We start from the raw sequence: 12360 nt of genomic DNA, 5'->3' as shown, positions 1-12360 counted from the left end.
GCGATCTGATTCATGTCCAAACTGTCAGTTCGCCATGCAATATGGCGAGCTGATATGGGGGCGTTTCATTAACATAATGACACTCCCCAGCAGTGAACTGCCGTGCAATGCGGGAACCCGCAGTTGATTTGCAGGGTGCTCGCATCACAATAGTGTGAACCGGCCCTAAAATCTGACCCTGGGGGTCAGAGTATCATGGACTTATATGGACTTGAGCAGTTTATGGATTACTTGTGTCTCAATATTTATAAATGTTATGAAATGTGTGTGTATATACTTTAGATGCTTATATATTATTATAATCTTGGATTTAAATTTATAGGCACATCACTTTAACAATTTTGTTTTTTTAGATTTTTGCTGCAGGTTCAGCAGATCATTAAGGGGATAGCGCAGCACGTGATTTATCTGTGATTCTCACACATTAGTATGGGACTGGTTAGTGATAGCAGCCGTCATACGATTATAAGATAGGAGAACTTTGATTTGGTAGCTCGCAAGACCTTTACTATATTTTTTGCCGTTATCTTAACAGTGACACTTGCAACGGTTTGCCTGAATGCAGCGAGATTGTGAAGCAGTGCAGGATTTAGGGGTGCCACCTCATCCCTTAAAAAATAAAATAAAATTGCACAGGTTCTGGAGCTAATTTAATGTAGGTAAGACACTTAGACCCCTTTCACACCAGGGCGTTTTGCAGGCACTATAGCGTTAGAAATAGCGCCTGCAATCCACCCTAAAAAAGCTGCACCATTGTTTGTAGTGTGAAAGCCCGAGGACCTTCACACTACAGCGGTGCGGTGCGCTGGCAGGACATCAGGGAAAAGTCCTGCCAGCAGCTTCTTTGGAGCGGTGTGTGTACTGCTCCTCCACCGCTGCTCCCCATTGAAATCAATGGGGCAGCGCTGTAATACTGCGGGCAAAACGCCGCTATTGCGGCATACTGCTGGCGGGTTTGACCCTTTCTCAACCGCTAGCGGGGGTAAAAGCGCCCCGCTAGTGGCTGAAATGCGCCGCAAATCCGCCGGCAAAACGCTGCTAAAAATAGCGGCGTTTTACCGCCCACACTATGGGCGGTGTGGTGTGAAAGGGGTCCAAGTGAATTTAATTACCACATTAATCAGCCGCAGAACCTGTGTAATTAATATGCGTTCAGTTTTAAAGGGATGAGGCAGCAACCCTATCAGGGGGTCGCTGTAAATCCTGCACCGCATGCTGTGTGATTTGAGCACCACAACACACCAAAGTCATTCAAGCACCAACTGTACTGCAACCTGATTGCATGGTACTTTTGTAGCATGCGCCCAGGTGAAGGCAAACGCACAGGGTTCGTGACCGGCGTTTGGGGGGTTATTAAGATTGCTCTGACACCCACTACAGATTGCAAGGGCAGTGCGATTTGAACGTGGCATTGGAAGTATAAATCAGGGCTAAGGGCCGGTTCACACTTGTGCGATACGAGAACCCTGCGAATCCACTGCGGGTTCCCGCATCGCACCCGACGCGCACGGCAGCTCACACTGCCATAAGAGAACTGCTGAGGAGTGTCATATGTTAACGACACCCCCATTTCAGCTTGCATATCGCACTGCGAACTGACAGATCGGACATGAATCAGATTGCATATGTGTGAACACACATGCAATCCCATTCTGGTCCGACCGTGCGTGTCTGGACCGAATGCAGTGCGATATCAGCCATGCTATCTGTATGGCTGACATCGCATGTCATGTGAATAGCAGTGTGCTGCAAATTACATGCAATGTCTGCCATCACAATAGTGTGAACCAACCCTAAATCTGCAAGGCGACAAGCGACTTCTCGATTTTCAAACACTTCACACAACCCAGTAGTAACAAGATGACTGAAAACACTGGTTGGGAGCTGCCAGTAGATGGCAGTCTTACCCTTCCCTGAACGCTATAATATATTAGGATCTTCTAAATGTAATTATCTAATATTAAGGCTTGCATATCAGTTAGTAATTGTATGGTGTTAAATAGCACAACAGATTAAACAGGCACCTAGAGGTTTTCATTTTAATTAAAAAAAGAAAGCACTTCGCAAAAATAAAAGAAAAAAAATTTGACCCCGACGTGATTCGAACACGCAGCCTTCTGATCTGGAGTCAGACGCGCTACCGTTGCGCCACGAGGTCTCTCCTCACTATACCTAAGTAGATTTTTATCACTTTTCAAACATTTCACCTCATTGACTGTTTCATTAATTAGACTGGTAACGTACATATGCCCCATAATTACACGCAGCGACTACATATATATATTTTTTCTTCCTTCATTTATATTAACCACCTTAAAAAAAACCTTCTCCGTATAAGTAAAAACACATCCCTTTACCTGGAGCTGCTGGCGCCACTTTCACAAGATACCGTTCTGTCAGGCTTTAAAACTTCTCGGTGTCCAAACTACCTGCAAGCCCGTAAACTAATGAAGAACAGGTACAGTGCGCGCTCACGCCTCTGCAATTACTTCTACGCATGTGCAAGACGTATCGCGCGCTCCCGAGTCCGAAGCTGCGTATAGTGCCGCGAGAGTAAAATTACCAGTGACGTCACCACAAGAAGTTGTTAGGGGATTCAATATGCCGGATTCACGGAATAGCTGCTGCGTTGCTCAAGAGTTAGAGCCCTCACAGATGTCACTGTAGGTTTAGGGCATCATTTTTTCACGTGTAAAACGTGCTTCAGATTTTAAAGAACGTTCTTGTTGTACCAACAAGTTTTATGTTGTGTTAATAAATAAAGTTCTTCAATATTTTTATATTACAACCTCTCTTATGGTTGCATCGATCCATTTTCATTTATTTTCCTTTTTTTACACTTTAGGTCTTGTTTACCCAGCTGGCCGAGGGGCAGTCAAAATAGGCAGTAGATTTGCGGTTTTGCACTGGGCCACGCAGCAAACACTATGTGGCCATTAGGGATGAGCTCAGGCGTGTTTGCATGGACCATGTGCAGAGCCCGCCAGGAAGTCGCTGCAGCGCTAATCACAGGCAGTGAGACATTGCCCTGATGTGCGGCTGCAGAGATCGGGCAATGTCTCATTGCCTGTGATTAGCGCTGCGCCGACTTCCTGGCGGGCTCTGCACGTGGTCCATGCGAACACGCCTGAGCTCATCCCTAGTGGCGGGGGTGTTAAAAACAGTTAACAAGCCTAAGAGCACATTTACATTTTAGTAAAAACAAGCAGCTGAGACATGCTTTTACCACCCTGAGGCTGGGTTCACATTATTGCGAATTGGATGAGGTTTCACCGCATCCAATAAGCATAGCAGGAGATTGTGACCGGCTCTCTATGGAGCCTTTTCACACATCTCCGCAGCGGTTCCAATGCGAGTTGCACAGGAGTGCTGTGTGTCTTTTGGTCCAAATTCAGGCTGAAATCGGACTTTGAATGGAAACACACTAGACTCCTACTGTGAGCCGCTGTGATCTTTAGTGTGAACCCATCCTCAAATGCTATCCCTTAAAGAGGATGAACCTCCTTTTTCAAGTTGTACCTATAGGCAGTGGCATAGCGTGGGGGGTGCCGTGGTCCCGGGCGTGACATTTAGGGGGGTACCAGTATGTGTGGACAGTTTAGTATAGTGGTCAGTGTAGTGGACAGTATAGTATAGTGGTCAGTGTAGTGTGTAAAGGAATCAGGTTGGTCAGTGTTAAAATCAAGTAGGTTAGTGTAGTGGTCAGTATAGTAATCAGGTAGGTCAGTACTATTGTATTTGAAGGGACTCGGGGAGTGCTAAAAGTCCGCAGGTTAGGGGTGCAAATTACTTGTCTTGCACTGGGTGCTGACAACCCACGCTATGCCACTTCCTATAGGTAAACCTATAATAAGGCTTTCAGTAAATATCTCCTAAACATGCGCCGTTTAGGAGATATTTACTTTGTACTGTGCCAATGAGGTCATCAGCGAATGCGCTGTGAAGAGATTGTTCCCTGTGCCATTTCTTCACGAGCGAGTGCCGTGCCTGGCGTGTCACGCGGCTCTGGCCAGTCACAGAGTCTGAGTCCACGGACCCGGAAAGGAAGATGGGGGTACATGGATGCAGCCTCCAGTGGGGACAGCACAGGCTTCGTTTGCAGGCAAGTGTCACATAATGTGCTAGTGAGATGCATACTAGCACATTATGCCTTTACTTTGCAGGGAACAAAACAAGGAAGTAAAACCCATCAGGGTTTCCTTCCTCTTTAAGCTGCAAGGCGGCAGAAAGGGGTGCCCACATCCTATATTGGCCATGACAGATATTAAGCCCCTGTCACATTTAGTGGGCAGTACTAGCACCATTCAAGTGAATAGGGCCCTGCTGCCATGTACAATATATGCCATTATGGTACGGGCTTTTAGGGGTTTAAGCAGGCAGTGAGTAGGTCACATAACTCCCTCTCACCACCTATCAAATGTCTTCTATACAGCAATCCCCCTCAGACCGCCCTTAGAAACACCAGGAGCCAGTTGGATCGATCCCACAGCAGCCCTGGAGGGCACCTGTTGACAGATAAGTCTGCCACAATGTACTAATATGTTGTGCATATTAGCACATTATGACATAACCCACCTGGGGTGCCCTAAAACAAAAATTATATATGAGAGTTTATTACCGCCCTTTCGTAGAACTTCACCCAAAAGGGAAGTTTTACTCCAAAGTGCTACCCCACTTCCGGTCGGTCCCCCTTCACCCGCAGCCTTCTGTCACACGTCACAGGTCTCATTCAGATAGTGCAGCACAGTGCGCACATGCGCAGTGAGCAGCTGGCTGTGAAGCCGCAAGCAGTCACAGCCACCTGCCCACAGTTAGTATGCCAGGGCCGGGGAGAGAAGTCTGGTGAAGAAACCGGCCAGGCATGGACATCTCTGGATCCTGGGACAGGAGAGTGTCCTATTGTTAAAAAAATCAGCAGCTATAGTTTTTGTAGCTGCTGACTTTGAATTTTTTAAAAGATGCCTAAAGAACCACTTTAACCTGCATGAATGTCAAACTGGGGGCAGCATCTGTGTCCTTGCAGCTGCTGCCTCCTAATTGAGATCAACAGGACTGCTTGTACAGGCATGCATGTACATCCTCGTGTGGAGAAACGTGGCTCTTCACAGGCATAATCTTTACTTTTCCCAGTATTTGCAGACTGGTCCTCATTCACACAGTATAAATGTTTTAGCTGCAGAAAGAACCCAACATATCCAGAGACTGGATATACAGGTGGATGCAGACAGTTTCTGTTGCTGAGAATGTACAAAGCAATAAAAGGCTGACAGCCATTTGCCATTTTTCTAGATGTTTATTATTATTTTCAAATATAAATGAGTGAGATATTCAGTTACCATTAGTACACTTTCACATTGTATTTACTTTCAGCGCAACACTTTTTGTACACAGATAATGTTGGTGGCCAGACATATATTTCAGTGGGCAGAATCCAATCTGGAATCCATCTCTGCAATACACCTCATGGGGGAGCAGAACAGCACTGCAGACTTCTTGAGTCAACATCTAGTTTTGAATCAAAAGTGGTCTCTGCATCCGGAAGTGTTCGACCACATAGCAGCTTTCTGGGGGAAACCAGAAGTGGACCTTTTTGCAAATAAGGAGAATGCAAAAATTGCCAGTTTCTGCTCGCTATGCCCAGGAGATTAACCCTTGGCAGTAGATGCCTTACAGACTCCATGGACCTTACAGCTTGGCCTATGCGTTTCCTCTTCTTCACCTCATCCCGAGGGTTCTAACAAAGTGTTTAATCCTAGTAGCACCATTTTGGCCCAAGAAACCATGGTTCACAACTTTTACAGTTGACAGACCAGCCTCCTATGAGGCTTCCCTGCAGACAAAATCTTCTGTCACAGGGACCTCTCTTTCATCCACAAGTAACCATACTGAACCTTTCAGCGTGGTTATTGAGGAAGAAATTCTGAGGAGCAAAGGCCTGACAGAAAAGGTGATTCAGACCTTGCTACAGTCGAAAGCCAGTCACTCAAGCTATTTACAGGAAAGTCTGGAGAAAGTTTAATAGCTGGCTGAATAGCTGAGGTGAGGTAAAAAAGGATACAGCAAATATCCTACAGTTTCTCCAGGAGGGGATAGACAAGGGACCAGTGTTGGTCATCTTACTTTAAAAAAGTAATTAGTTAAGTTACAAATTACTTCTCCCAAAAAGTAATTGCGTTAGTAACTCGGTTACTACATTGGAAAAAGTAATTAGTTACTCAGCAAAGTAACTGTGACAGGGGTGGCAATGGTGGTACTTGAGGGGGTGGCAGCGGTGGTACTTGAGGGGTGGCAGCGGTGGTACTTGGAGGGGTGGCAGCGGTGGTGGTGTACAGTACTTGGGGGGGTGGCAGCGGTGGTACCTGGGGGGGGGGGGGGTGGAAGCAGTGGTATACTTGGGGAGGGGTGGCAGGCAGCGGTGGTACTTGGAGGGATGGCAGCAGTGGTGGTGCCATCCTCTCCCACCACCACCTCTGCCTTTTACTGATCCCATCCCCCACCACCACTGATCTCATCCCTACCGTATCCCCCCCATCACCTCTATTGTAGAAGTGATGGTGGGTGGGTAGGGATGGGATCAGTAAGAATCAGAGGTGGTGGAGGACTTGGGATAGATCAATTGCACTGCAATTTGAATCGTTAGACAGTCACTTACTTGAATGCCTCCAGGGATGCCCTTCCTCATGGGGAGAGAGAGAGACCCCCCCCCCTTCACTCGATTGGTGTCAGCTAACTTCATTTTTCAGTTTCCGCCCCGCCTTACTACATTCTCTCTCTGGATAGGCGGGGCGGGATGGGGCAGTCCAGACAGTCTTTCCGAGTCTCTGCCTCTTCTCAGCTCAGCGGGTGAAAGCCCCCCTCCCCATAGCGGAACAAACAGCCAGGCAGAGCGCCCACAGCGGGCCTCCCGGGCAGTATATGTAATTGCGGTAACGCCGCCCGAGTAATGGGAACTGAGTTACCATGAGGGGAAGAGTAATCCGTTAGATTACTCATTACCCTCTAAAGTAACTGCGTTAAGTATCTCCGTTTATTACTTACATCACTGCAAGGGATTAACTCCTAGTACTATTAAGGTTCAGCTGCCTTAAGTGTATACTTAGAGAAACGGTTACAGGAAGATCCTTTCATTGCTAGATTCTGTAAGGCAATCTCTAGATGTAAACCTGTCAGAATCTCCATCCTGGGACCTATCAATCGTTTTAAAGGCCTTTTTGGGATCACCTTTTGAATCTATCTCAGAGGAATCTCTCAGACTCAGGGCCGTCTTTAGCGCAGGGTAAATGGGGCAGTTGCCCAGGGCCCTATCACTATTTGGGGCCCAAAGCAGAGCTGCCCGTTAACCCTGCAAATTGCCGCTAAATGTTAGATCAGCGGCGCGCACAGTGCCCACAGTGCCAGTGCCTTATTTTTTTTGTTTGAGGAGTGGCCCATGGGTGGGTGGGGCCTTGAGCTCCATTGATGCTCTGGCCCCGCCCCTTGCTATGTGTGCAGTGTTGTGTACCTGATTGGAGAAGCAGTGAAGGAATTCACTGAAGCCTGGTGCCTGCCTGGTCAAGTGAAAGAAACAAGCAGTGTGGAGAATCAGAGCTGAGCTTTCCAGGACAAGATAAGGTCTTTTCTCCTCCCCTGGCTCCCCCTATCCCCATGCCATGTCTGTGTTATAGAAGAAAGTTTAAAAACACTGAGCAGACCTGCAGTGAGGCCTCAGAGGAGAGAACACAGCATGATTTACAGCACATGGCATACTGTATTTAGGCTGCTTTCGCACTGAAAGCGCCCAGGTATCGGCAGTAAAATGTCACTATTATTTACCATCATTTTTGCGGTGCTTTTTCGGGTGCTAGCGGGAGCTTTTAACCCCCTCTAGTGGCTGAAAAAGGGTTAAAAGCACCCGCAAAGCGTCTCTTTGCCAGTGGTTTGGCGGCGCTGCCCATTGATTTCAATAGCCAGGGGGGCTTTAGGAGCGGTAAGTTGTGATATGAAAAGGCTGCAATGTAATGGGGCGCTGTGATATGAAGAGGCTGCAATGTAATGGGGCAATGTGATGTGAAGAGGCTGCAATGTAATGGGATGCTGTGACCTAAAAAGGAACTAAGGACACCATGGGACTGCTGTGAAGGGGGTCTGCAAATGTGATGTAAACACTGCTGAGATGTGTTATAGTGCAAACATGATATTTAGACCTCTGACAGATGAATATTTTACCAACTGAACCTACATACATTTTAACTCTAGAACCCTGGTATATACATTATATTCTTAGCCAAAAAAAAATGATTCTCTTGCTCTCAGCTTCCTCCAAATCTCCCTTTGTGGGTGCTGTGATATGACTTTCTGTTAGACGATATATGAGTTCCTTCTTCATAGTCCTACTGTACTATATGAAGGAATGTAGCCACTCTCTTTTGCTCACTCCTAAGATGGACTATTGGATGGGTATTGTGCATAGATCAGTGTACATGACTACAACATGAGGGGGGAAAAGAGTGGTTTGGGAGTCTGGCATTTTACTACTGAACGCTACAACATATGAGCATTTACTATAAGGTAATAAGAGACTGCACAGAGCATAATTTATTTTTATAATGCAGGTGTCAGTCACATCTATTTTTTGAAGAGCCTATAAATACTCCAATATGTCAAAATCTCTGAGTGGTGCACAGAAGCGAAAGAAGAAGCAAAAGTTGGATGAAAAACTATGCAGAATACCAAGAATTACTGGTTTTCTTATACCTAAAAGTGGATCTTCTGAGGAATCTGCTGGTGCATCTTCTCAGGAAGTGATTCTTCTGATCCACTAACGCCACTAGAAACAACACCAGTGCCCATGGAGGTGGAGAAACTAGGCCTTTTCCAAAATATTGGTTTGCTGCCTAGCCTCCATACCGTGGAGCCTACTGTTGAAGAATTTGATATAATGCCTGAATTTGTGAAACAGTCAGGTTTGTGGCCCAACATATCTACTATTGAGATGCGGGAGTACTGGTCAAAAAATGGAAATGTGTCAGTGAGAAAGCCTCTGGAACAACTGAGAAATGAAGGGTTTGCAACGTCATTTAAAGACGGACGTTGCTTTACTATCGACATGTCTATGCGTAACTGTCCCAATGGAGACAAGGTTGAAAGAAAGTGGCTTTGCTACTAAAAAAATACCGGCAGAATCTACTGTTTTGACTACAAATTGTTTGGTGCATCACGAAATGCATTTTTCAATGATGGCTTCAGCAACTGGAAACATGCCAGTGAACGAATTTCATCACATAAACAGTCTCAAAACCATTTTCATGCTGTGATTGATACAGCCAAATATTCTAAACTGGAGGGTCGGATTGACCATAAAATGCAACAAGAGATTGAAGAGTTGAGAAGTTATGGTCAAAACCTAGTAAATTGGTTGCTTAGTTTCATAATTTTTCTTGCTGAAAGAGGATTGGCTTTTAGAGGAGATGACCAAGTTATTGGATCCAAACACAATGGCAACTATCTTGGAATTTTGGAATTACTGTCAGAGTACGATGCTTTCCTAGCACAACACATCTAAACCAGGGCAAATAAGGTCAAAAGATTTACAAGTTATCTATCAGCAAATGTTTGTGAAGAACTTATACAGATCACAGAGGTAACAGATTTTAGAACATGTCATCAACCGGGTTAAAATGGCAAAGTACTACTCGGTATCTGTAGATTCATCTGAAGATTATTCCCATACTGAGCAGCTCATAGTGATTTTACGATACTAATGCCGCGTACACACGGGCGGACTGTATGGCTTACTTAGTCCGCCGAAACACATTTCAGCGGACAGTCCGCTCGTGTGTGGGCTTCAGCCGACTTTTTCAGCGTGCAGTACGGCGGACTTAGTATTTCGGACAATCCGCCCGTGTGTATGCCAGTCCGCCGTACTTTTGAAATGAGCGGACTTTTCCCGCCCGGAGAAAAGTCTGCTCATTTCGAGCGGGTATCCAGGTAGGCGGGGCCCGCGAAGGAGAGGTCGCTGGCCCCACCGCCTGGTATGGACTTAAAGGGGAACCCCAACGCCAAAAAAAATCGGCGTGGGGGTCCCCCCAAGTCCACAACAGACCCTTGTCCGAGCACGCTACCCGGCCAGCCAGGAAAGGGGGGCGAGCGAGCACCCCCCCTCCTGAGCCGTACCAGGCCGCGTGCCCTCAACATGGGGGGGTGCCTTGGGGAAGGGGGGCCCCGCGGCCCCCCCACCCCAAAGCACCTTGTCTCCATGTTGATGAGGACAAGGGCCTCTTCCCGACAACCCCGGCCGTTGGTTGTTGGGGTCTGCGGGCGGGGGGCTTATCGGAATCCGGGAGCCCCCTTTAATAAGGGGGCCCCCGGATACCGGCCCCCCACCCTATGTGAATGAGTATGAGGTACAATGTACCCCTACACATTCACCTGTAAAATAAAAGTACCAAAAAAAACACAACACACGAGATAAAATACTTTATTGCACAGCTCCGGGGGTCTTCCGTCTTCGGGGGTCTTCTCGCCGGACTCCTCCGCTATCTTCTTGTAGCTCTTTTGCTAGCGGAGGAGTCCGGCTTTCTCCCTCGCCGCCGGCCTCTTCTCCCGACTTCGGGGGTCTTGTCCCCCTCTTCGGTTCTTCTGCCGGGCCACCGCGCCTTCTTATAGCTCTTTTACAGGCGGTGGCCCGGTCTTCTGTCGCCGCCGCCGCCTTCCGTTCTTCTTCTTCTTCTTCTTCTTCTTCTCCAAGAGATGTTGCCTCGACGATCTCTCCGGCCCGGAATGTCAGGGACGCACTGCGCGGCCACTTATATAGGGACAATGGGGCGGTGTCACATGGCTTTATGTCACATGGGTTGGTGTCACATGGTGACCCTGCCCCCTTCCGATGTGATAGTCCCCATGTGACATCAACCCATGTGACCAACCCATGTGACATAAAGCCATGTGACACCGCCTCATTGTCCCTATATAAGTGGCCGCGCAGTGCGTCCCTGGCATTCCGGCCAGAGAGATCGTTGAGGCAACATCTCCTGGAGAAGAAGAAGAAGAAGAACGGAAGGCGGCGGCGGCGACAGAAGACCGGGCCACCGCCTGTAAAAGAGCTATAAGAAGGCGCGGTGGCCCGGCAGAAGAACCGAAGAGGGGGACAAGACCCCCGAAGTCGGGAGAAGAGGCCGGCGGCGAGGAAGAAAGCCGGACTCCTCCGCTAGCAAAAGAGCTACAAGAAGATAGCGGAGGAGTCCGGCGAGAAGACCCCCGAAGACGGAAGACCCCCGGAGCTGTGCAATAAAGTATTTTATCTCGTGTGTTGTGTTTTTTTTGGTACTTTTATTTTACAGGTGAATGGGTAGGGGTACATTGTACCCCATACTCATTCACATAGGGTGGGGGGCCAGTATCCGGGGGCCCCCTTATTAAAGGGGGCTCCCGGATTCCGATAAGCCCCCCGCCAGCAGACCCCGACAACCAACGGCCAGGGTTGTCGGGAAGAGGCCCTTGTCCTCATCAACATGGGGACAAGGTGCTTTGGGGTGGGGGGGCCGCGTGGCCCCCCCTTCCCCAAGGCACCCCCCCATGTTGAGGGCACGCGGCCTGGTACGGTTTAGGAGGGGGGGCGCTCGCTCGCCCCCCTTTCCTGGCCAGCCGGGTAGCGTGCTCGGACAAGGGTCTGTTGTGGACTTGGGGGGGACCCCCACGCCGTTTTTTTTCGGCGTTGGGGTTCCCCTTCAAGTCCATACCAGGTGGCGGGGTCAGCGACGTCTCCTTCGCGGGCCCCGCCTACCTGGAGACGCGCTCGAAATGAGCGGACTTTCCTCCGCGTGTGTGGGCGAGTCCGTTCAGTTCAAAAGTAGGGCGAATAGTATGGCGGACTTAGTACGCCGTATTAGTCCGCTCAAAAAGTGGTGTGTGTGGTCAAGTCCGTTCATTCGAAAGTATGACGGACTGTCCGTCGGATTGTCTGACGGACTAAGTTGGCCAGACAGTCCGCCCGTGTGTACGCGGCTTTAGAAGGAAATCAACCTATGGAGTGTTTTCTAACCTTCTTACCCTCAACAGGGCATAAAGAAGAAGAGATGGCGAATGCTCTTCTAAAATTCCTTAATAATGTTGGCTTTCCATACAAGAATGCCGTGGATAGAGTTATGACAATGCAAGCAACATGTCTGGTCACTACAAGGGTATGCAAGCAGAAATTGTTACCCTGAATAAATATGCAAAGTATATACCTTGTTTTGGACACTCACTAAACCTTGTTGGAAAGGATGCTGCAAATTCATGCAGTGAGGCTGTCAAGATTTTTGATTTCATACAATCTCTGTATGCATTCTTTACTGGCTCAACGAAGCGCTACATGAAGCTTGATGAGAATGACCTCTCTGT

The 12360-nt window shown here is 48.0% G+C and overlaps 1 protein-coding gene and 1 non-coding gene across 7 annotated transcripts in view; both read right to left on the bottom strand.

The window, feature by feature from the left end:
* LEMD1 (LEM domain containing 1) overlaps positions 1-2500 on the bottom strand; it is a 399416-nt gene extending 396916 nt beyond the window's left edge. For all 6 annotated transcript variants that reach the window (XM_077481225.1, XM_077481230.1, XM_077481229.1 and 3 more), the window contains exon 1: positions 2358-2500. The gene's annotated coding sequence lies outside the window, so the exon portion shown is untranslated. The remainder of the gene's footprint in view (positions 1-2357) is intronic.
* On the bottom strand, positions 2087-2158 carry TRNAW-CCA (transfer RNA tryptophan (anticodon CCA)). Its single transcript has one exon. It is a non-coding gene; the product is annotated as a tRNA-Trp (tRNA).
* Positions 2501-12360: the final 9860 nt, after the last annotated feature.

This window comes from Lithobates pipiens, unplaced genomic scaffold, assembly GCF_037356315.1.
Source record: "Lithobates pipiens isolate NorthernLeopardFrog02 unplaced genomic scaffold, aLitPip1_a1.2 Scaffold_16, whole genome shotgun sequence".
NCBI lineage: Eukaryota > Metazoa > Chordata > Amphibia > Anura > Ranidae > Lithobates > Lithobates pipiens.
The sequence above is the reverse complement of the archived record's forward strand: the minus strand, read 5'-3'. Positions and strand labels throughout refer to the sequence as shown.